This window comes from Vitis riparia, chromosome 6 (genome assembly GCF_004353265.1).
Source record: "Vitis riparia cultivar Riparia Gloire de Montpellier isolate 1030 chromosome 6, EGFV_Vit.rip_1.0, whole genome shotgun sequence".
NCBI lineage: Eukaryota > Viridiplantae > Streptophyta > Magnoliopsida > Vitales > Vitaceae > Vitis > Vitis riparia.
The window spans coordinates 5763016-5790423 of record NC_048436.1 but is presented as its reverse complement, the minus strand read 5'-3'; the positions used below and the strand labels follow the sequence as shown (position 1 = coordinate 5790423).

General features: G+C 32.4%; 1 long non-coding RNA gene and 2 pseudogenes across 1 annotated transcript; 2 read left to right on the top strand and 1 right to left on the bottom strand.

Moving 5' to 3' along the window:
* The first annotated feature begins 1696 nt into the window (after positions 1 to 1696).
* Positions 1697 to 3993, top strand: LOC117916891 (annotated as a pseudogene).
* Positions 3994 to 9921: 5928 nt separating this feature from the next.
* LOC117916345 lies at positions 9922 to 25944 on the bottom strand (annotated as a pseudogene).
* On the top strand, positions 23022 to 23946 carry LOC117915668. The gene is made up of 3 exons (XR_004651431.1): positions 23022 to 23407; positions 23522 to 23701; positions 23790 to 23946. It is a non-coding gene; the product is annotated as an uncharacterized LOC117915668 (long non-coding RNA).
* Positions 25945 to 27408: the final 1464 nt, after the last annotated feature.

The following is a 27408-nucleotide window of genomic DNA, read 5'->3' as shown; positions in this document are numbered from 1 at the left end:
GATAAGATTTTTTTAATAATAAAAAATTATTATGGCATGAAAAATAGGACAAAATTGACCTTATGATAAGATTTTTTTAATAATAAAAACATTATTATGGTATGAAAAAAAGGGACAAAATTGGCCTTTCCTTAATTGTAACGGTTAAATGGAATAATGGGACATGCGGTGGTTACAAGCCACCCCAAAAGGTAGGAAGAATCTCCAACCCCCATTCTCGGCTCCGTTATCTTTTCCCTTACAACCAAAAATCAACAACTATCTTAGAATGTCCTTCAGTCCACCAAAATTCAACAACAACAATTATACATCACAATAATGAAAACAAAATTGATTGATCAGCAGCTAACATTAGGAGATTATAAGATAAGGATGTAATTGCAATTATTGAAATCACTTAAAGAGTAAAAATTAGGAACATGCTCACAATAAATAAAATCACCTTAGAATTAAAAATTAGGGACATGATTATGATGATTAAAATCACTCGAGAACTAAAATGTTTTAGAGATACAATAATTGAAATCAACTGAAAAATAAATTCGGGATGTGGTCGCAATTAATGTATATATAAACAACCAAATGTTGAAAGGAAAAACTAATGAAATTAATATGATTTTCTTTCTATGGTTAGATTTCTCTTTACACCAAACAAATGTAAGGAAGTTTATAAAGGAAAATTAGGTTTTGATTCACTAAATTAAAATAATATAGAAAAAAGATCTTCAAATTTTATATATCAGTTTTATTTTTATTTATTTAAAAATATTTTAAAATACATATATTTTTTCATAACTCAAATAGTCATTCCTCAAATGCTAGTTTTACTTGTTATGTTAATAACACTAGTTAATAATTTTTTATTGTGAGAACGATTTAAGATTAATAAAATAAGAAATTTTTAAAACTAAAAAGACATTTAAAACTTTAAAATTAAAAATATAAAAATAAAACAATAATTTTTCATTTAGTAAAACACGCTGTAGAAAATATAGATATAGAGAAAGAGTTGGAAATAAAATAAGAGTTAATATTTTATTTTTAAAATTTTATGTTTTTTATTTTAATTGTATTTAATTTTTATGTATTTTAGTTGTAATTATATTTTTAATTTTTAAATTTTTTTATTTTATTGTTGATCTAAACTAATAAATTTTTTGTTCAATTATATATATATATATATATATATTTAAATTAGTGAGTAAAAACCCACTTTTTCTAATTTATAATATATTTATGGGATTTTATAATATAAGCAATTTTTTTTTTTGAGAAAGAGGAAAAATCAACTTTTCAATTTCCCTTAATAATTATTATTATTATCCAATTTGGCTGATTATGAGATTAGTTGGTATCATTACTATATCCATTTGTTCTTAACCCTTCATTAGAATAGTATTAGGAGTTGAACGTCAGTTGGAATACAGGCTTATGGAAACAAATCTATCCGATTAGTAGGTTCTTATTATTTTCAATATAATAATAAGAGATGGGCAGCCCGTCCCTTTTGTCTGGAGGCCATCCTCCCAACTTATTAAAGGTGATATGAGATAAGACAGTGACAAAATTGTCGGTTACTTCCCGACACCTGGCTCTCCACAAGCAAACCCAGTGATCCTGACACGTGACTACCAAACGTTCGCTCACCCACCATACCCATGGCCTCATGCCCCATATATTTCCACAAACCTAGCTCAATTTTCATAGCCACCTTCACTGTCCTACACTCACTAAGCCATGGCCATAGATACAAGCCTCTTGCTTGAGCTTGCTGCAGCAACTCTACTCTTCTTCATCACCCGCTTCTTCATTCGTTCTCTCCTTCCCAAACCTTCCCGGAAGCTCCCTCCTGGCCCCAAAGGGTGGCCGCTCGTCGGCGCTCTTCCTCTTCTAGGTAACATGCCTCATGTTGCATTAGCAAAGATGGCCAAAAGATACGGGCCTGTCATGTTCTTGAAAATGGGCACTAACAGCATGGTGGTGGCCTCAACTCCCGGGGCGGCTCGGGCTTTCCTTAAAACGCTAGACATTAATTTCTCTAACCGCCCGCCTAATGCCGGTGCGACACTCTTGGCCTATCATGCCCAAGACATGGTTTTTGCGGATTATGGGGCAAGGTGGAAGCTACTGAGAAAGCTAAGCAACTTACACATGCTTGGTGGGAAGGCTCTTGAGGACTGGTCTCAGGTCCGAGCTGTTGAGCTAGGCCACATGCTTCGAGCCATGCTTGAGTTGAGCCAGCGAGCGGAGCCGGTGGTGGTGCCGGAGATGTTAACTTTTTCCATGGCCAACATGATAGGGCAAGTGATACTAAGCCGCCGGGTGTTTGAAACAAAAGGGTCGGAGTCAAATGAGTTCAAGGACATGGTGGTGGAGCTCATGACCAGTGCTGGGTACTTCAATATTGGCGATTTTATTCCGTCCATCGCATGGCTGGACATCCAAGGGATCCAGCGTGGGATGAAGCATTTACATAGGAAGTTCGACCGGTTATTAACAAAGATGATGGAGGAGCACACGGCGTCAGCCCATGAGCGGAAGGGAAACCCAGATTTTCTGGACGTAATCATGGGCCATCAAGGAAATTCTACAGGGGAGAAGCTCACTATTACCAACATTAAAGCACTCCTCCTGGTATGCATAGTTAAAGCTCGTCTTTAATTTTGTTTTCCGATATTTTCTTTCCGGAAACAGCACTTTTATTGCTTTTAGATATGTACGTTTTTATCAGGTAGCCATTCTAGGGGCACATCACTATTCTTTATTTTTGGACTATTTTTTTCTTTTTCCACTTGCATGGTTGTTTTCATATGCTCAGCTGCATGGCACAAGAAAATTGTGAAAAATGATTGGTTCTCTGATCAGACCTTCTGCACCAAAACACACTTCTCTCTATTTTATAAAATCGGTTTACATGATTTTTCAACCAGCTTCCTTGAACTTGAACTTTTGCTGGGGCTAATGCAAAAAATGATGGATCTCAATTTCAATAGCGTTTGATTACATAAATTTCAAGTATGTGAACATATTTTTGTTTCCTTGGCTAGAATTTATTTACTGCAGGAACAGACACTTCATCGAGCGTAATCGAGTGGTCTCTGGCTGAGATGTTGAAAAACCCGAGCATCCTCAAGCGTGCTCACGAAGAAATGGATCAAGTGATTGGAAGGAGCCGGCGGCTCGTGGAGTCTGACTTGCAAAACTTCCATACCTACAAGCCATATGCAAGGAAAGCTTCCGGAAGCACCCATCCACCCCATTGAACCTTCCTCGTGTCTCAACCCAAGCATGTGAAGTGAACGGCTACTACATCCCAGAGAACACTAGACTTAGCGTGAACATATGGGCAATTGGGCGAGACCCTGATGTCTGGGAAAGCCCGGAAGAATTCAGGCCAGAAAGGTTTTTAAGTGGAAGAAATGAAAAAATTGATCCTCGTGGAAATGATTTTGAGTTGATCCCGTTTGGGGCTGGACGAAGGATTTGCGCTGGCACTAGAATGGGAATAGTGCTGGTTGAGTACATTTTAGGGACGTTGGTACATTCATTTGACTGGAAAATGCCGGATGGAGTTGAGATCAACATGGACGAAGCTTTCGGGCTTGCACTGCAGAAGGCAGTTTCTCTTTCGGCCATGGTGACACCAAGGCTTCACCAGAGTGCGTATGCAGTCTGAGCTCAAACCGCTCAGACCAAAACCCAGGCCTCGCTGCTATATGGCATGGATGCAGTTAAGTAGAAAATATTTTGGGATGTTGTTTTAGTTTCCTGTGGCTTAGTATAAGATGTATTAGCTCAAAGATGGTCGTTTCATTCTACCACCAAGCCATATGCATCTATGCATAATCTATTGATTTAGGCTCGATTTGGTTATAGTTTTTGTTTTTTTGTCTTCCAAATCAATAAATAGTAGGGGTATTTTTGTCCTATGTAGTGATTGATTATATTTGGATCCTTCAAAAATATATGGTCAGAGCCATCTCCATCTTTTCACTTCTTGTGCTGCAGAATGGGATTGGCTAATGTTAACTCCCTTCAAATCTAATTATTCATGACACGAACGAGCCATTGTCATGAAAGGGGGACCAGGTCCATCATTTTGGTACGATGCCAACTCTACCACATAACCACCATTTAGATATCTATCCTTTTATTTTTGGCATGTGAACTTAGAGTGGGTGGCTGACCTTGAATCCACTAGTTATCATGTTGAAATTAACCACCATTTAGATATCTATCCTTTTATTTTTGGCATGTGAACTTATAGTAAGTCCGATTTATGTCCAAGGGTCAAATTTAAATCTCTCTTCAATCTAATGGCCAAGAACTTCCCAACTTTATTTAATACTTAATGTATCCAATAATTGTAATCGAGTAATCCAATGACAAGTACCTTCAATGACTATTTTGGCAAAAGAAAAAAGAAAAAAAGAAATAATATAAGTTTGTTATTTTATGATATAATAAATTTATTAATACTTTCCTTTTTCAAAATATGTAATTAGTTGTAATTTCATTATATAATATATAAATTAAGTTATTTGCAATTTTAAAATATGCTCATTTTGTATTTTTTTAAGTGTTAATTAAAACTTATACAATTTTGTTTTATAAAAAGTATTTAGTACTTTTAATTTTATGAATTACAAACATTAATTTATACTATTTTCTTAAAATATTTAGTTTAGTATGCATATTATTAGTTGTTTTCTTATATCTCAAGTTTCAATCAAAAAAATATTTATGATTTGTTTTTGTTAATTTGTGTCTTGTTTTCAATTTAATTAATGAAAAGTTATTTGATCAAAAAGTTCATTACAAATCAATTTTAAAAATCCAATCCTTTATTATATTTTGATATCGTTTTGATAAAAATATCTTTATTTATTTATTTTTATAAAAATAATTTTTTAAAAATATATTTATAGACCCCAATTGGGATTCATTATACCTCATTTTTCCTACAGCTCATTTTCACAGTGGAAGGCTCTCAAGGTGCCACATGCTGTCTCCTGATAAGGAATCATAATAGTGCTTTTGAAGAAGCAACCAAAAGGCGGCAGAATCTGCAGGAGCGTATTCTTTCTGTTATGGAGAGGGCCAATTGCCAGAGGAGGGGTGCTTTTTGGACGTGTTAGGGGGAAGATATTTGAGGAGTTTTTGAGGCTGGTTACGGAGGGGAGGACACTAGAGAGAAAACAGAAAAAAAAAAAATCAGAGGAGAGGAGAGTGAGAGTTTGAGGGTGAGTTTCTAGCTTAGAGGAAAGGCTACCGGAGGAGAGAACAGGGGGGAGTGAGCAAGCCGAGGAGGGTGACTTTGTGACTGGAGAGTGAGATTTCTTTTTGGAGGTATTCTGTAGGTAGGGAGCCAGAAAGAGTGATGAGATCTTTGTTTTGGTTACAGAAAGGAACATAGGAGGAGACTGCAGGTGGCTGGAGGTTAAGCAACCTTTTGCTCGAGGGGAATCGCTCAGGTTTAACAATGTCACACCTGAGGTTCTCCATTTTTATAGTCACTCTATGCTTCATTGCTGATTTTTGGATGTTTGCTTGGGCTATATAACGTGTTAAACTTGATTCTCATTTTTTTTCTTTGTTTGATTGGTCTCTGTTTCCCCTGTATGAATTGCTTGATGGTTATGCTATTTGTTTGTGTGTTAAGATCATTCGGACTTCCCACCAGTTTTTTTTAAAGCTCCTTGATCTTCATTAAAAAGGAGCTTGGATTTAATGGCATTATCTTCTCGTGTACACACTTTGTTTCTCTTCACTTTTCTCTCTGTTTCTGGTACTTTTGGAGTGGGTATCATGTTTGGGCTGGCCGTCTGAATTGAAGTTGTTTCTGAAGAAGTTCAGCATCCGAAAATGACCCTAGCGGTCTACAGTAAGTAGGTTGATGGGTCTAAGTTCTCGTGCTGATCCATCCGGGATATATGGTATTTTTGTAAGAGATGCTGAGGAAAGAGGCATTAAAACAGAGAACCATGGGGAAATAAATAATGGTGTATGCGATTCCTGATGAGAAAAATCAAATAGGTTCTATCACGGGTAATTTTTATTCCATGGGCTGCCTATAGTTTTGGATTCTGTTCACAGCATGCATTTGGGGTAGTTATTTGAAGAAGATTCGCTATCACTGGCTTCATTGCCCATGATCCAGATGTTGAGCTGGAAATTGCTAAGGGTGGCCAGTTCGTTGAAGCTTCTGGGGTGGATGAATGCGACGATACCCCTCTGGAAATCATCTGATACTCACTGCTGACTGTCGACTCAATCAACGCATCCACCATTGCTATTCATGCTATCATCTCTCCATGTCCGTAGTGCCCATTTGACTTGCTATTTTTCTTCACTCATTCCCCACCATTTGTTTCTCATCCACTTATCCCATATCCTTCCCCGTGCACGCAATTCATGCACACAACCCCTTATCATCCTTCCTAAGATTTCTAATAAACTCCATCTCACCATGCATGGAAGTAGCCAACCTATTTATACCCATGTCACTGCCCGATCTACCCATATTCTTGTGTTTCTATCCTGTCACCATTCTCTCTCTCTACACCACTTACCTATCATGCTCCGCATACTAGCTTCTCCACCGTCCACTCCATACTGCTTCATCCGCCATCTCACTGCTTCTCTTTCTAACCACTCCTCGATCCTCATCTCCTACTCCACCAGTCCTTGATCTTATGCTCTACAATGGTTGACGCCGCCTTGGACCTTCAATAAGATGTATCCATTTGTGTACACCCAGTGTCGGTCTATTCACGCCCGTTCGGTCTTCCCCTGCCAGGATACATTTGTGGTGAGGATCAAGTACGCGGCGCGGATCCATGCCCCGCATCATCTGTCTGCGGTGGTGGCAGAGCGCCATGTGGAACTGCAGTCGCCGTACCCTGGGGAGGATGGTGGAGGAGTTTGTGATGAAGCAGGCGGTGCCGCCTTACCTATTTGCCTTTGCGGTCGGGAGGCTTGGGCTCAGAGAGGTAGGACAGAGGACGAGATTGTACGCTGAGGTAGGGACCTCACTGTTAGATGGAGCAGTGCGAGAGTTCGCCGGGCCGGAGGAGGAGCCCCAGCAATGCAGGAACAGCTAATACAGAACTGATGCCGCTGATTCTGATAGTGATTCACCACATGGAAAAAGGCTTAAAGAAGACATGCAATGGTTTGAGTGGTAAATGCAACATCTAAAAGATCGCATGGCAACTTCCTATACAGCGAGCGTAGGAAAGCTTGATGTTACTTCTATTTTGAAGTTGCATCTCCTCTTCTAGTGAGGATTAACAACGCATTCTGGGGATGATTCTTCACTGAGAATTCTGGTTCGTCAACGGAAATTCTGTTAGAAAGAAAGGATGATGGAAGCAGGAAGAATGAAGGGCAGTCTATTGATCATGACGGGTTTTGGTGAAATATGGTGATCAATTCAGGCATAGCATTTTTGAAATTTATTTAGCTCATTGAGTTGGTTTCTAGAGACAAACACAGGGTGGAAAGTGTGATCCGAGGAATAAGCGACAGGCCACATTTGTACAGGCATCTAGGAATACACATTTTGGCGAGGATGCTGGGTGTTTTATTGCTACATAGGGACTTCATCAAATGCTATGCAGGCCTGAGGTTCCTTTAATGTTGGCCTCATTGCCGCTTTGACCATTGGAAATGGCAAAATTCCATTAACAGTGAAAGAAACGGGTTTGATTTTATAGGCGCATGAAGGTTTCCCTCTGCTTTCTCCATGCATTCAGCCATTAACCAGAAGTTTAATTTGAAGGATTTCCTAGTCGCCTCAAGCTATCGAAGTGGTCAACATGATTGACGCATTTAGGCCCCAGAAGCAATCATTATTTGACAAGAAGCAGTGCGTCACTTATATGAAGACATGCCTCAAATTGTCGACATCTGAGTCCATTGGGGCGATTATCCGAGTTTCTGAGACTTACCTAGCTGAGTATTGATGCTGAAATGGAGATATGGTTTAGTAGAAGCTGCCTGTTCAGTTTTTGCTACTCTCGAAGAGGAGGTTGCAGAAGAGTTGACATCACGTGTAGCAATCATTCTACAACACCGTCTATGTGCTTTTGGGAGATATCAGAAAAGGAACCTCCGAATCTTATATGATGCTATGGGCACTAATTGCTGGCGGCGCTAGTACATCAGTGAGGTGTTGCAAAAGGTTAATCAGAAAGAGAGGCTCCGCGTAGCTTGTGGATCTCCTGATCATTCTTCTGCTTATATGAATGTAGACAACCAATATTCTGATGAGCACGATAAATTGCCTGCTATTGAAAAGAAGCTCCACTCTAAAATTCCATTGCAAGAAATTGTTCCTTCTTCAGTGCCGAGTTCAAATGACACTCACATTGATCAATCTGGCAGTGTCGGGGAATGCTCAAACCCTCCAGGTGGACCAATGGACAGGGGATCATCAGCTTCGGCTGTTTGTACTAGTCTGAAGCCTGATTTTACTAAGTTGGAAGGGGAAATATGCTTGGACAATCTATCAATTAGAGAACTACATGAAACTTTTAAAGCAACAGCCGAGGGCTAAGTGGACAGCATCTTTCACTAAGATACTTACAAACTAGATGGTTGACCAAGGATTGAAATGGGATAAGAAGCAACCGAAGAACCGGCATGATGTCTTGAGGATGCAATATGTCACTATCAAGTCGCTTCTTGATCAAAGTGACTTTAATTGGGATGAAAACACATGCATTATCACGGCCAAGGATGACATATGGAGCAACTACATTAAGGAACATCTTGACGCTGAGAGTATGAGAAGCACTGGCTGCCCAATTTACAAGCAACTACATTAAGGAACATCTTGACGCTGAGAGTATGAGAAGCACTGGCTGCCCAATTTACAAGCAACTATGCATGACCACCTTTTGGGCCATGTGTCCTTTATTTATTTATTTATTTATCTATTTATTTCTTTATCTTCAATTTTAAAATAATTTCCAAATTTCCTGTTTTCAAATAGTTTCCAATTTCTCCATTTTCAAATAATTTTAACTTTTTCAAATCTTCATCCTTAGTTTTAGTTTTATTATGCCTCAAAATATCAATTCCAATAAAATTTGCTTCCACTTTCTATTCGGCAAGCAATTTTCAAATCTTTCATGATATTTTAAAATGTTTTAAAAATAAGCAAGAATTAAATTCCGTAATTCCGAATAATGGAATTTATGGAATTAGTTCATGCAAAAATAATCGGGCTTTGGTGGGGGCCCCACATAAGTGATTTTATAATTGATTGATTGATTGATTGATTGATTTAATTGCCATGCATAATAGATTTTATTCCGCTCTATGACATGCTATAAATTATTCCTTAATTATGCACTAACATCACTTCTTGATAGCGCATTGAGGATCGTTGCCCAGGTACGCATCCACTCCCTTTCTGGTTTTTTCTATATGCATGTTTAGATTCTCACATGTGCATGATGAGTATTCGTTGATTCCCTCATCCATTGCCATGATTGCTTCATCTCATTAGTAGAGACCCGACTTTAGGGACTTAGAGGAGTGCTACGGTCTTTACTGTACTTTCCCGATAAGTAATCTAACCCCCGAACCCGATCCGGTTTTTCGTAAACCAACCTTTTCCAAAACAAGGAGTCATACCTAGGGTTTTCTTTCTTATTTTGTTTACCCTCTTAAAATTAAAACAAAAATAAGTGGTGACTCCAAGTCATTTTCTTAATCAATAAAAAATCATTTTTTAAATCAAATAAAAGTCGAGCTCGCCATCGAGTGGGAAACGCATGAGCCAGAAATGCGGGGTCCATAATAATGTAAATATTTAAAATAATTAAAAATATTTAGATCAAAAATCGATTATTTTTCAAAAAAAAAATTGCAAATATGGGGAATATTTAATCCTTTTAATTGATTATTTCATTAATGAAGTGGGTATAATGATGAACGCAGACTTGGTTTTGCTAGGGCATGCAGAGGTTTTGCAAGAGAGAGAGATCGATCATTCCTCGACTCTGAGAAATCAATCTCCTTTTGGCCCAGTGGCGAACTCCAAGTAAAGCCTTGAAGGAGCCTTGCTAACATCCCTGCACACCCACGCCTTCCAGTACTGAAGGAAATGAAGCGAAGGTTTGGCTTGTTCAACTCCACTGCTTGAATTGTACTAACATTCAGATGCCGCTCTGGATTGAAATTTAGCGGTTCTTCCTAGATTCTAAGGTTCCGGCCCAGCCCCAGACGGCTCAGAAGGACATGACTGCCTTTGGGGATAAAGTACCCAGTAACACTAGTCGGATTCCTGAACTCGTCTATCCTTTCCAACCACTCCATCAATTTCTTCACTGCTTTGCTCAAAATCCCTGGTTGCTTGATCATTGCCTACTCAATTGCATTTGATGGACTATCGACGCTTGCAAGCATCAACTCCTGCAAATTATGGAAGCACTACAACAAAAATGATTTATGGTGTCACTATTTATGGTGTCACTTTTAAAATAATGACACCATATGACTTAAAATTCATAAAGGTGACACATCATATAAAAAATTTTAATTAGGATAGATGATATTAATTTTAAGTTTAGAGTCAATTTTAAAAAAGTGACACCATATAAAATAAAAATTTTAAAATATTATAACTAAATGGGCCCACTTTGAGAATAATGATAGTATATAAAAAAAAAAAAAAACTCATTGTTTCCACATTCCCACAATCCAAAAAAATCTCATTCCATAACCCATAACCATAACTTTCTTCTACCTCTCTTCTCATACCCATAGTTCACACACAACTGCTCTTCTCTATTTTGTGGACTCTCAGGTAACCCAAAATCTCTTAGATCTATCATTTTTTTTTTCTTTTTGTTTATTAATGCCAAAATCTTTATTAGCACAACTGATTTACATTCATTGATTTGGTATATTTGTAATGTAGATTGTATAAATAGTGTTTTTTTTATTGAGTTGGAGGAAGGTAAAAATTAGGTTTAACATTCCACCATATCTTTTGTTTCATTGTTAAATCCATAAACCCCAAAACGAATGAAAATAAGATAAATGAATGATTTTTTAATATCTTTTATACTCAAAATGAGGGATAAACATTTTACAGTATGAAATTTTCTTTTGATCTTACAAGAAATTTCTTTTGATGAGATTTTCTATTTGTTTTCTAAGAATATTATAGTATATTGTGATGAGGATATGTATCGGTGATATTTGAAAAATAATTTTTTAGAAAATTATTCTCAATATTGTCATCTCCCACAAAAGGAAAAATGAAATAGTTTCCATATCATGTTGGAGTTGGTTTAGAATGTTGGAATTAACAATGAGAAATTAATTTTATTTTCTATTTATTAATGTAAATGAATTGTTTTTTAAAATTTAAATAGGAATGAAAATTTTTATGATTATAAAAATGATCAAATCTCATATTTTGATTTTTTTTTTAAAATTATTTTAGATGGTATTATGGTTAATATCTCATCTTGTCCTATTCATATATATATTTTTTTAATTCTTAAAATATGTTTTTTGTTTTTTATTTTTACCTTCTTTTTTTATTGTTTTTATATGCGTTCACCAAAATTTAGAGTAATTTGAGATTGATGATGAAATTTCCCTTTCAAGGTTAAAAAATTTCTATAAAATCCTTTTATTACATAAATTTTCTTTCCATAAAACTTTTTTTTTTTTTTGAAAAAGATATTTTATAATTTTCTTTTGATTTTCTATGAAATTTCCTTTAATTTGTTTATTTTCTAAGAATATTATAATATGTTGTGATGAAGATATTGGTTGGTAATATTTGGAAAATAATTTTTGAGAAAATTATTCTCAATATTGTCATCTCCCTCAAAAGGATTCTAAAAATTTGTTTTATTTTTTTCTTCTTTTCTTATTGTTTTTATATGCATTGACCAAATTTTGGAGTAATTTGAGATTGATGATGAAATTTTCCTTTCAAGGTTAGGAAATTTCTATAAAATCCTTTTATTACAAAAAAATTTCCAATCCCTTCCATAAAACTCTTCATTTTCTTCATTTTTCTTTTTTCTGAAAAAGATATTTGATAATTTATTGATCTAAAGAATATCAAAAGTAAAATTTAAAATATTGAATATCTTTTCCTTTGATGTTTTTAATCTTTTATTATTTTTATTTGAACATATTTTTCATATCCGGATTTTTTATTAATTATTTTAATTAGAAAAAATAAATATTAATTGGAGTTATGACTGAAAAATTAATAATTTTTATGAAAGGTTCTTTAATTCTTTCTCATACTAATTTTTCTCTTAACATTTTTTAATAATGAATTAGGTTTTTTGTCTTATATACACAATCTTCAAGCTTGTTATAATATCATGTCCTCTCATATTAGTAGTTGAAAACATTTTTATATTTGTTACTAAAATTTTATTTTATATAATTGAGATGAAATTTAATGGACATTGTTATTTCACAAAATGAACATTAAAAAAATATTGAAATTAAAAAAATCCTTCCAAGAAATAAAAAAAATATATATAAAAAGAATTAAATGTTAAAAATGATTTTTAAAAGCACAATGAATTATAAAAAAAATAAATTTAAAAAGTGCAGACTTTAAGTGGAAGATTACTATTTTCTAAAATTTTAGATTTATTTTTTGATTTTCTAGTTTTGCTTTATTTTTTATTTTCTTGAATTATTTTTATTTGAGTTCAAATGTGACTGCTTTGTTATGAGATTCATTAAAGAGATAATTGTTGATTCTACAATTATTGTATTAAAGGTTTTACTCATTTAATGAATTGTACTTAGTTTCATACTTCCAATTATTATGATATTAATGTTATTCTCATTTGATTTCAGTTTTATGATTAAAAAAAAAAAAAACATATTCTCAGGTAGAATTTGATGAAATTAGAGGAGAATTAACTTCTTTTGTGTTATAACTAATCATGAATCATATTGATAAATCATGATCATGCATGGTGAGTCCCTTAGTTGTTATATGAATTTTCCATTGGTATTGTATAACATTACTTATTCTTTACAAACTATTTTTATATCAAAATGGGAAAAAGAAAAAAGAAAACATTAGTACTTAGATTTGTTTATTTTTTATAACATCAATTAATTTTAATTTTCAATAAAACTCTAAATCTCATTAAACTATGAAATGCAGGTATACACTCTTGGGAAGACATTATGAAAAATAAAAAGAAAGGAGAAAGAAACAACAACATTTTGGGTTTTTAGATGTGACTCTTATGCCATACATTATAGGACATCAATGTTACTTTATTTGGTATTGAGAATTTTGGGTTTTTGGATGCAACTCTTATGTTATTTTATGATTAGTCGGTTTTATGCATATGAAATGCAGGTATACATGAATGTTGGAATGCTTAACATTTCTAAATCATATTTTAATATGTATTCACTTTTCTTTTTTAGTTTCGGTGGGTTTGATGTACTATCATTTTGTAAACATTTGATATACAAATATCACTGGATGATGTAATGTATTACAGGTTAATCCATAAGCATTACGAAAATATAAGTTAAATGTGATATGATTATTATATTTATGGACAAAATATACACAAGTTGATCTTATTTGTTAATAAGCATTACAAAAATCAACAGGCTAATTAATAAAAACAACCATATCTTCCATAATCATTTACAATGATGTGACACCATAACTCAAAGGTGATGCATTTAACGTGACACCATAACTAAAAGGTGATACATTTAATATGACACCTTATATATCTAAATATATGGTGTTGCTTCTGAATGTGTCACCATTTATCTGCTTTGGTGTCACTTCCAAATACGTCACCAATTGGTACCCTCTATGGTGTCAGTGGATAAGGTGACGCTATATTGTAGCGACACCCTATATTTATAGTGACTCATTATAAATGTCACCATATCTCTTTTTTCTTGTTGTGAAGGATCATAATCTGATGATTGATCAAGTTATTTGCTGGCTAGGAAATGATCATCATGCAATGTAAATCAAAAGGTAAGCACAACACCACTACAAAAATAATTTATGGTGTCATTTTTAAAATAATGACATCATAGGGTTTATAATTAATAAAGGTGATACATCATATAAAAATTCTTCAATTGAGGTAGTTAGATTATGTTAGTTTTATATTTGTAGTGTCATTTTTTGGGAAGTAACATCATATAAAATAAAATTTTTTAAGTATTATAACTTAATGAGCCCACTTGAGCCCACTTTTATAATTAATAATGAGGGATAATGTATAAAAAGCCCATTGTTTCCACATGCTACCCACAATCCAAAAAATCTCAGTATATAAACCTTATATATAAAACCATAATCTTCTTCTACATTTTCTCTTACCTATAGTCAACACACTTATAATCGACATTTTCCACTTTGCGGACTCCCAAGTAATCCAAATTCTCTTAGATCTATCATATTTTTTTTTCTTTTATTAATATCATTATATTGATTGTTTCAGCATCTTTGTATTATGGTTTTTGTGAACTGCGTTTTCTTGAGTTGTAGGGAAGAAAAACTTAGGTTTAAACTTTTAGCATAGACGAAGAAACTTGTAGATTAATTGATTTTTTAATATGAACCAAACACATGACCGACTTTTTAAAAATAAGTGAAAAACAAGAAAAAATGAATGATTTTTAATATATATTTATGTGAGAATGACAGGTACAAAATTCTGTTGAGATATACTGTCACATAATCTTCATCCCTTTCCTAAAACGAGAGAGAGAAATTTTTTTCTTTTTTTGTGTGAATCTAAATGGGAATGAGAGATATAGAATTTCGTTGAGATGCAGTGCTGCCACTTGATCTTTATCCTCCATTAAACCCAACATATTAAATCCACTAATTCTCTCCCCAAAAATGAGTAAAAAAAAAGGAAAAAAGTATGAGTTAAAAAACAAAAACGGAAAATATGATTTTTTTTTTTTTTTAATGTGTTTCTAAGGAGAATGAGAGACAAATTTTTGTTAAGATGCATTGCCATGTGTTCTTCATCCTCTCCATTAAGCCTAATATATTAAACCTAATAGCTCTCTCTTTTAAGCTTTCCAATGAAGTGATATCCAACTCAAAATAAGACAACTTAAGCCCCATTAGCCAACAACCCATATTTTGTGTACATCTTGATGAGATTATTTTGTGAGAAAATGTCATGAAACAATCCCAATTTGATAATCTAGGCATGTATTTGAGTTAAAAATAAATTTCTATTCTATAGATCAAAGAATAAAATCATGTTTGAAAATTATTTTTAAAAACTTATTTAGAGCAAAAATAGTTTTCTAACATAAAAATAATTTTTTAACTGAGAAAATATATTTGAAATTATTTGATAGAAAATTGGGCATGTATTTGACTTAAAAACAAATTTCTATTCTATAGCTCAAATAATAAAATCATGTTTGAAAATTATTCTTAAAAACTTATTTAGAGCAAAAATGGTTTTCTAACATTAAAATAATTTTTTAATTTAGAAAATATATTTGGAAACATTTGATAGAAAACTGGGCATGTATTTGACTTAAAAATAAATTATTATTCTATAGATCAAAGGATAAAATCATGTTTGAAAAATATTCTTAAAAACTTATTTAGAGTAAAAACAGTTTTCTAACATAAAAATAAATTTTTAACTTAGAAAATATATTTGAAAACATTTGATAGAAAACTTTTTTTTTTTAATGTCAATAAGTTGTCTTTTTCTTAATTTAATTGTAATCAATTTGCTTATACGCATTTAAAAGTATATATTATCATATTTAGTAATATTTTGATTGTTAGGCAAATTATCATTTTTGAGAGGAATTTTTGTAGCTCTCATAATTATAATTGTATTTTAATAACCATTTCCAATTAAAAAAAAGAAAAAAAAGTTAGACAATTATCAAAATCTGATTTTTAGGATTTAAAAAAAATCTACAAGCCAAAACTATCTATAATTTTGATCATGTGAGAACACTTCTTTTTTAATACTTTGAATTATTTTGTTTTTTTTTTTCTTAGTATCTGAAAGTATAAAAGAATTTCTCTTATTATATTATTATATTATATATGTGCATGTGTTCTCATGGTTGTTTATGTCATGTCTTATTAAAGAATAAAGTGAAATTTCCAGGCTAGTGAGCGGACACAGTATGAATAGTTTGGGTGGGTTGTATCTATGGTAAAAAATAATAAAAGACACCTTTTGCGAGTCTCCAAGTTGGTTGAGATACATGGCATCATGTTGACTAAACCTTGACTTTTGCAAGTCTCCTAGTTTCCATTTTTTTTTTCTTTTTTTAATAATAAGGTGTGGGGCCATGAACTCCTTTCTTTACTTTTTAAATAACAAAAAGGAAGATAATTTTATTGTGAGAAGGCTATTGCTATCAATTGTGTTCACGTCAATAATTTTTTAATTTACGGAGGCCATATATATATATATTTATGTCTAATTTAGGAGGGTAATTTGGGTTTGTCTAATCTATTCCATTTAATCATACTATACAATCATTTTTTTATTTGGATTATTCTTGTATTAAATTTCTTCAACCCAAATTTTGTTGAAAATTTACAATGTATTATTGAAAATATGACTTGATAGTTGATTATGGATATGTGCCATTTTTAGTAAAATAAAATAAAATTAAATCTATAACATTTTATATTGATAATATATTATTCTTGTAACAGGTTCGAATAGTAAACAAATCATTATCAAAGAAGTAATTGAAAGTGTAAGTGTACGTTTATTTATTGCATGCTCTTATATTGTATCAATTGTAAGGAAGATAAAATTACCTTGTAAAGGTAATTAAATCTTTCTATATTTTAAAAACTTTTTTCCTATATACTATGCTTTTGAAGCTTGTTTAATTAAACATATTAGTTATTTGACAAACTTTTCACAAATGTTTTGTATACTTATGTGTTCTATTTTGTTCCATAGTTTTATTGCATAATACTAATGTATATTTTTTCACAAACTTTTTACAACTATTTTGTGTACTAATGCATATTAAGTTTTGTTCTTGCCTACATAAGCTACATTTAGTTATTTAAATATATCCAATATTATGTTGAAGAAAGATGTACTTACTTAACTTTTTTTATTCTTAATATTAACAAGTTTTTCAGTTCTCTTGTCTCGAGATTGGATGTTAAAAGATAGAAGGTCAGTTGAGTATGATGAAAGAGTTGAAAACTTTATCAATTTTGCATTAGCACATTCAATCAACCATTCCCCTATAAAATGCCCATGCTTACGTTGTGCAAATCTGTTATGTCAAACTCTTCAAGTCATTATAGAGCATTTGTTCTTTAATGGAATAGATCTCAGTTATCGAGTATGGTATTGGCATGGAGAAAATGGACCTAGTGGAGGATTTTCAAATGTCTCACAACAACATTATGACAAATGCAAGTATAATGATGTTGTTGACACAATAGATATGGTTAATGCTGCACTAGTTAATTGTATGAATGATCCCTAAGTGTTTGGAAGGTTACTTGAAGACGTAGAAAAACCTTTATATCTTGGATGCATGAAATACACAAAATTGTCAGCATTGGTAAAACTTTATGACTTAAAAGCACGTTATGGCTGGTCTGACAAAGGATTCTCAGAATTGCTTCAATTGCTTGGAGATATGTTTCCATTGAATAATGAGATGTCGTTGTCCATGTATGAAGTTAAAAAGACTTTCAGTGCACTTGGGATGGAATATCAAAAAATTCATGCATGTTCTAATGATTGTATTTTGTATAGAAACCAGTATAAGGATGCTATTGCATGCCTAACTTGTGGAAAGTCAAGGTGGAAGATAAACAATGAGGGGAAAAAGATTAAGAAGGGGGTTCCTTCGAAGGTTTTGTGGTATTTCCCACCAATCCCTAGATTCAAAAGGATGTTCCAATCCTTAAAACCGCTAAACATCTTATGTGGCATGCCAAGGATAAAGAATATGATGGTAAACTATGCCACCCATCAGACTCCTCAGCGTGGAAACTAGTTGATCATGTGTGGCTTGATTTTGCTTTTGAACCGAGAACCTTAGACTAGCACTCTCAACAGATGGTACAAATCTTCATAAGTCTATAAGCAGTAGACATAGTTGTTGGCCTGTTATACTGATCATATACAACCTTCCTCCTTGGTTGTGCATGAAAAAGAAGTTTATGATGCTATCATTATTAATCTCAAGACCACGACAACTTGGTAAAAATATAGATTTTTACTTGAGTCCATTGGTAGATGACCTTAAAACTTTGTGGGAAAAAAAATTTGAGACTTATGATGCACACTTGCGTGAGGTTTTTTTACTTTAAAGGTCATCCTTTTATGGACAATCAATGATTTCCCTACATATGGAAACTTGGCCAATTGCACTGTGAAAGGATATTATGCATGTCCAATATGTGGAAAAGGAACATATTCCCAAAGATTAAAGCATGGTAGGAAGAACTTGTATATGGGTCACCGACGATTTCTTCCACGTAACCATCCCTATTGGAGACAAAAGAAGGCATTCAATGGTGAACAAGATTTTAGAATTCCTCCTAAAATTTTGAGTGGAGAAGAAATACTTGAAAAAGTTGATCTCATTCCTATTTCTTGGGGAAAAATGAAGATAAAATCTCTTGAACTGATGTGAACACAAATTGTTGGAAAAAAAAGTCCATATTTTTTGAGTTAGAATATTGGAAATATCTTCATATCCTTCACAACTTGGATGTTATGCACATCGAAAAGAATGTCTGTGAGAGTATTATTGGTACTTTGTTTAACATCCCAGGAAAAAAAAAAAAAGATGGACTTAATGCTCAACTTGACCTAGTTGAAATGGGTTTAAGGTCTGAACTTTTCCCAAGAGTTGACTTGAAGCGGACCTATCTTCCCCTTGCATGTTATTCACTATCCAAACATATATGACAAAAAATTAGTTTGTCAAACATTGTCTAATTTGAAGGTCCCTGAGGGTTACTGCTCAAATTTTAGAAATCTTGTTTCCTTAGAGGAATTGAAGTTATTTGGTTTAAGATCCCATGACTACCATGCACTTATGCAACAACTATTGGTAGTGGCATTACGTTTTGTTTTGCTAAAGCATGTGAGATATACTATATCAAGATTGTGTATCTTCTTCAATCAATTATGTACAAAAATGATTGATGTGCCAAAATTGGATGAAGTAGTTGAAATGAGTTAGTGGTCACGCTGTGCTTACTTGAAAAGTATTTTTCACCTTCATTTTTTGATATTATGCTTCATCTAGTAGTGCATTTGATAAGGGAGGTGTGACTATGTGGTTCAGTTTACTTTAGGTGGATCTACCCATTTGGGAGGTATATGAAAGTTCTTAAAGAATTGTTCGCAATCATAATTGGCCTAAAGGATGCATTACTAAGTGCTATTTAGCAGAAAAAGCTATCGAATTTTGTACTGAATATTTATTAGGGACTCATGCAATTGGAATTCCAAAAGTAACAATTATGACAACAAATTTGGTAAACCTATAATTGGTGGTCGTTTTACCATCATTGATCATAAATCGTGGTTACAAGCACATCATTATCTATTAGAGAATACAACTATCGTCCAACCATACACTGAGTAAGAAAAACATACCTTTATCTTTTTATAATTTCATAACATAATGATGAAATCCTAAGTTTGCATTCCTTGTCTTTAACATCATAGGGAACACATGAATTGGTTGAGGTCTCAATACCCTCGACAATCTAATAGATAAATTTGGTTGCAAGAAGAACATATGAGTTGTTTTACATATTGGCTTAAAGAAAAGGTAATCTCTTAGTTTTTAGAAAATTTTTCAATATGTTGAAAACATCACAAGTTTCCAATATGTTTTGATTATACATAGGTTGAAGAGGCTATCCATAATGGGCAAGATATTCCCGACACACTTAGGTGGTTAGCACATGGCCCTACTCTCCAGGTAGTCAAATATCTTGGATATATCGTTAATGAGTGTCGTTACCATATTAAGAAACGCGATATGACATGCATCACCCAAAATAGTGGTGTTAGCATTTTAGCAAGGACTATGTAAATTGCCAGTTCTAAGGATAAGAACCTAGTTTGTGGTGAACTTTGCTTTTATGGGGTCATTAATGAGATATGGAATCTTGATTACAACATGTTCACAATTCTAATTTTCAAGTGTGATTAGGTTGACAACAAGAATGATATAAAAGTTGATGAACTCAGGTTCACATTAGTTGACTTCTCCAAAATAGGTCACAAATTGGATCCATTTATTTTAGCATCACAAGCCAAGCAAATCTTCTATGTTGAAGATCAACTTGATCCTAAATGGTCAATAGTTCTCTCAATTCCTCCAAAATATTTCAAGAACATAGAAGGACTAGATGACTTCACCGATAATTGCATGGAACATCACCCCTTTATAAGTTCAATGCCAGAATTTGAATCATTTGATGCTATGGATGAATCATAGGCAAACACATGAGAGAAAACTGTGAGGGCATATGGATTGAAAATAATTAAATAACATATTGTACCCTTGAATGATATATAATAAGGCATTTCACTTATTAGTTTTCATGAGTTGCACATTAACTTAGCTTCTATATATTGCTCATGATATATCTATATATATTAATCATCCTAAATTTCTTTCATGCATCATAAACATATGTTATTCAAAGGTACCACTTCAATCTTCATTCAACTATCTTTTTGTTGTCCATAGAACTAGATTTATATTATTTTTTATTATCATGTTTTGATTTTATGCTCACATAACTTGAAACTCTCATTCCTAAATTTCTTTTTCATTAAAACTATAAATCATAATTGAAACTATGCACTAATTTATTTTATTATTATCCTCACAAATAAATTCTTCATTATTGATAAGAAATCAAAAAACAAGACAAACTTTGAAAGAAAATTTCAAAAAATATATTTGTGAATGACCAATTTAATTATAGAAAATATATGCAAGGCTATACTAATCTTGCTTTTGAGTCATTTTACAAGTTTGTTGGTGAAGTACTAGTTTGCACATTTACTTGATATCTTCCACACAAATATGGATCTAGAAAAAGGGGAAATGCCAAAAATAAAGCATAGAGGTAGTGCATTGAAACCAAAGATTGCAAAAAATCGAAGTAAATGGATAAAGCTCAAGATTGAATACAATAGCCTTGGTAGTCACATTGAGGAAAATTCAGTTGAACTAAGTAGTTATCTTAGTACAATAACTAGAACCCATGTGCCAATAATTATTGAGAGTTGGAGGAAAGTCCCTAAAGAGACTAAGGAGAAGTTGTGGGATTTGATCACGGTAAGCCTATCTATAGCTTTAATATATAATTATTGTATACATTCATTAACATGAGCTAACATGGGTTGCTATTTTGTAGACAAGCTTTAATGTGAATAAAAAATCCAAGAGGAATTGTTTCATACTAATGGGCATTAGGTTTCGAACCTTTAAGTACAAGTTGACAAAGAAATATATATTGTCTTTCAAGAATGACAAAAAAAACTGAAAAGGTCACCTCCTATTTACCCATTCATACAAGAGGATCATTGGAGACAGTTTGTTAAAGATAGACTTTTTGAACATTTTAATGTTAAGCATTATTTTTATTACATCTTCAATTTTCACATTTACGTAGTTTCATTATGTACTAATTTTGTGTCTATATTTTGTAGGAATATCGCAAAGTTCAGAAATCAAGAAGAGATAAACACATTTACAATCATTATCTTGGAAGAAAATGATATGCACGTTTTGAGCAAGATATAGTAAGTTATCAATATCCATAAAAAAAAATGGAGTATATATTTTGTTTATAGGAAAATGATTCTAGTTTTTAAATATCATTTATTAACTTGATCATATTGAACTAATGAGTTTTATTGTTAAAAATTTTATAGCTACAAGCAAAAGGGGCTATTGGTAGGGTTGATAGAAGTGTTTATGAAAGAAAACACGTGAGAAGAAAGGAAAGTTTAATAAGATTACAAAGCCAATGATTAACCGAGTTAGCATATTTATGCCTTTTAGAGCCTATAGTGTTAGTATGTCTATGTGATTATGGTTTGTGATGATATCGTTAGGTGTTAATAGGGAAGAGGCTTAATGCTATCATTTTTATGAGTAATCATGTTATATTAGTGCAAATATAGTAGCCTAATTTGAAAATTAATTTTGAAACAATATACATTAATTTATCTATTATCATTTTTATTAAAACAATTCATTTTCTAGCTACCTTGAATTGGTCATCTTGAATTGGTTGTCTTTGATTGATATGTTAATCATTTTCATCAAATTATTACTAATATATGTTTTGTTGTAGGATGAATTACTAGAAAAGGCAAGGAGACTGAACTACCTCCACCTAGTCCAAATGACATATTATGTCAGGTATTGGGTAAGTTTGATCATCTAGGACGTGTGGTAGGTCAAGACGCTTGGTTAGGCCGAACTCATACTTTCATCAACCATTTGATGACATGAAAAAAAAAAAATCAAAGAAGAAATATGGGAAATGGTGTGAAAGGGGATGCAAGATGCTGTAACAAGACAAACTATGTCTCCTCCCACACCCCATTCTGATATAGGTAGTAATAACATGAGACAACAACTTGTTTTACAACTAGTTGTAGCAAAAAAACCAATGTTTAAAATGATGGAAGAGCCCCAACCACCAGAACCACCACTAAAACGTAAGGTATACATTTACTTACTAATAATACAAGATTAATATAAGTGATATATAGCCTATGTAAATGATATTATTTGTTGTATTAAAGGTGATTAAATATAAATTAGCAGTGGAATGAAAATGAAATGTTGTTGCAATCGGTACATTAATAGAAGAAAATTGATCAAATGGGTTGGTCGTAATAAATGTTTTACACAAGCTAGATGCTAGACTCCCATTTCCAAATCCATATGAGATTATCAATGTTGGGGATGCTATTGGCTTTAAGCTTGACTGGTCAACAAGCCTTGTCATACTTGAAACTAAACATCCTCGGCTATGTCATTTTATACTTGTAGTAAATTTGATTGTAACTTGGTATTTTATTGTTTAGGAGTATATATTACTAACATTCCTTCATTTTTCATAGGTGTTGGATAAAGGAAAGAAGTAGATAGTGAATGCACCAATTATTCGAAAATCTAAGCCTCAAAATTATTCGGTCATTAAAAATTTTCAGAAATTTATGGATGGTTGTCTTAGTAATGAGAAGACATACCCAATACAGCTCCCCATTTCACTATTTGGTGTCGAATTTCGAACATATATATCTAGAGAGGATTGTGAATACATTATTTCATCTTCAGAGGTGTCATCAAAATGCATCTCCTTCCATTTATGGTGTGCACCTTTTATTTTCATTTGTTTTTATTTTTTTAATATGAGTTGCCCATGTTGAACAAGATTGGATATGACTAATGATAATTTTCTTTTGGTGTTTTGATAATATAATAGGTACATGCATGATCAACTACATATTGCCAAAAAGGAATCACAATTTATATTTGCTAATCCTTTTACAATATCATGAGCAGGCTTTAGTAATCCTCAAACAGAGAAAAGAACACAATTGTTGTCAAAACACTTAATAGAGTGCCAAGATGTCGGATATGTTTTCATGCCCTACAACCCCGAGTAAGTGACGAATATTATACTTTAATTTGAGGTTTTATGATTGATTTATATTTCTAATTAGATGCTACTTTTGTTTTTAATGTTTTAGCTTTCATTGGGTCTTGGTAGTGATTGAGCCAAGTAAAATGATAGTCCACTATCTTGACCCTGTGCATCACGAACCATGTGAGGACTTAAAGGATATCGTAAACATGTAAGTTCTTCCTATTATTGTTCATAGTATTATTTAAAAAAAAAATTACATTCACCTCAAACACATTTTTTATTGTTATTTCTATATATTAAAACATATAACATTTACCTATTTTAAAATTGTACCCATTGAACTTATTTACATAGGGCTCTTTAAATATTTGCAAAGAAAACATCTAAGAGAGCCATCTTGGCAACTAGTGCAAGTGACTTCCAAAATTTTTCTTTACACATTTAGCTTATGCATTTGCACCATTTATATATATGAGTACTAATGTTATTTATAACTGATCAATTAGTGTCCAAGACAAGAAGGAGGATTCGAATGTGGCTACTTTGTTATGAAATTCATTAAAGAGATAATTTTTTATCGTACAATGATTGCTTCAAAAGTATTACTTATTTAATGAATTGTACATATTTTTAGGCTTCCAAATGTTATGCAATTTAATGTTATTTTCTTATTTGATTTCAGTTTGGTGATAAAAAAACATATTCTCAAGTAGAATTCAATGAAATTAGAGGAGAATTGACTACTTTTGTGCTACAACTAATCATGAATCATGTTGATGCATCATGATCACCATGCATGGTGAGTCCCTTAGCTACTACATGAATTTTTCCATAGATATTGTATAGTATTGCTTTTCTTTGAACAATGTTTTTATTTGAAAAAAAGAAAAAAAAAATTTCTTAGATTTGTTCATTTATGATAACATCGATCCATATTTATTTTCTTCAATGAAATCTATAAAACTCATTAAACTATGAAATGCAGGTATACACTCTTAGGAGGGTGGAATAGAGAATAAAAAGAACGAAGAAGGCAACAAGATTTTGGGTTTTTAAATGCAACTCATATGTCATACGTTGTAGGACATAAACATTACTTTAATTGGTAGTGAGAATTTTAGATTTTTAGATGCTACTTTTATGTCATTTTATAGTTAGTCGGTTTTATGCTTATGAAATGAAGGTATACATGAATCTTGGGATGCTTAACATTTCTAAATCATGTTTTGATATGTATTCACTCTTCTTTTTTAGTTTTGGTGGGCTTGATATGTTGGGTGTACTATCTTTTTGTGAACATTTGATATACAAATATTATTAGATGATCAATGTATTACGAGTTATTCCATAAACATTACCGAAAAATGAGTTAAATGTAATATGATTGTTATATTTATGGACAAAATATACACAGGTTAATCCTATTTGTTAATTCATAAGCATTACAAAAATCTACAACTAAAAGCAATCATATCTTCCATGATAATTTACAATGATGTGACACCATAACTCAAAGGTGATGCATTTAATGTGACATCATAACTCAAAGATCATGCATTTAATGCGACATCCTATTATCACTAGAAATATATGATGTCACTTCCGAATGCGTCACCATTTATCTACTTTGGTGTCACTTACAAATACGTCACCAATTGGTACCCTCTATGGTGTCAGTGGAGAAGGTGACACTATGTTGTAATGACACCCTATGTTTATGGTGACTCGTTATAAATGTCACCATATATCTTTTTTCTTGTAGTGCAAATTACTTATCTTACTATGCATTGGGCTTTGATATTAGCCAGAGACAGTAGTGGCTCCTAATTTTTATCCTTAACTGAAATGAAAACGTCAAGCAGGTCCCAAGCCTCTTTTTCGCCATTCTTCCACTATTCTACTATTTGGTCCATGATTGGATCATGGTACTTGTTAATGGTGTTCATAGCCTCCCTTATAGTCTTTTCATGGCCATCTAAATTCAGCACTCTCTGCCATGGGAAGTAATAAGATAAAGAGATTACATATAGATGAGCAAGTATAGTAAAGAAGGATTCAACATGTTGCTCCACTTCAACTCCAGGGCCTCCATCTTTCTTTCGTTGGCCAAAGTATCTTGTGTTAAGGATCATCTTTCGGATGACATTCCCGTTGTATTGACGGACTTTATTTCTGTCACACCCCAAATACTAGGCAACCCAGAACTTGACTCGTGGCCCCAGGTCAAAGGTTTGACCCTAAGAGTTACTCTTATCCATGTTGGCAATCAATCAAAACACCCTGAATGTTTTTTCTTTTCAATAAAGCGTTTAATCCTAAATAAATTTATTAAGCTAAGATTTACTATAACATATCATTTTATTTTTCCAAAACTAACCATCACATTATCTCCTGTTCACAAGTATTAAAAAAAATAAAATTCCACCAATCATCTTCCTACCCAAAAGCTCAAATATTTACAATAATCTCTAAGTTAAAAAGAATATTTCCAAAAATGTTTTCCAAACTAATAAAATATAATTTAACTTAAAAAAGTCCATATAACTCAAATTAGTAGATGTCAAAAAGGTAATTAAAAAAAAACAACAACCATTATTATGGTTTTTTTGCTTTTTAGAACACTTCATGATCTTCTTATGGTCCCTTAGAAACTATATCTGCATCTAAAAATTTTAGAAAATAAAGGGATGCACATTTCCACGTTACTCTTTAGACCTAAATGGGTTAGAAATTCTAGGTCAATAAAACACAACCATATGCCAAAATATAATATTACATTTACATTATACACACTAAAAGAAACCTCAACCATACAAATTTAAATCAATCAAAATTATCATTTTCCTTATTTAATCATATGTTTAGCATATCAATAATTTTAAATTTACAAAATAAATAAGTCACTTTAGTCTTGAATAATATATTCAAACATACACTTGATAAATAATACAAATCATTTTTCCAAATGCAACCATGATACAAATGCTTACACACAATCACACAATGCAATATCGTTCTCGGGCTTATACCGAAGGATATGCATTTATACCCAAATACACTCCCCATTCGGAGTCTTTCTGGGGTAAACTTTTGAGTTTTTCACCCTAAGGATCTCACTCCCTTCTTAACTCACCATCTCTAGGGTCATTCAATTTCTTATTTTTCTTTTCTTTTCATTTTTGCCATTTTTGGGGTTTTTTCATTCTCATTTCCATTTCACACAACCATTTCTTTAATTTTTCTTTTTCTTCGCACAATCATGATGCATATGAAATGCAACTGAATCATATTTTAACATCCATAATTTTCCAAGACATAATTTTATTTACTCCCATTATGTTTCATAATTTCCAATAATCCACACAACGATTTTTCTTCACTTTAATCGTCACAAACATAAAAGAAAATTCACAATTAATTTTATAGCATCAAAACATAGTTTTAAACATTGACCACATAAATTCTATTTATTCCCGACATGCTTAATAATTTCCAAATCCAATATAACAATTTTTTTTCAATTAAATAATCACACATATTCAAGAAAATTCTCGCTAATACAAATATCAACGAAAATGTAATTTATGTCATAATTTATTTGTCTCCAATAATTTCAAAAATTTTGACACCCATATGACAAATTTCCACAATTAAGCCACCCCAACATTTGGGAAAAATTTTCCAATAATTCAAATATCAACAAAAACCCCATTTATATCAGC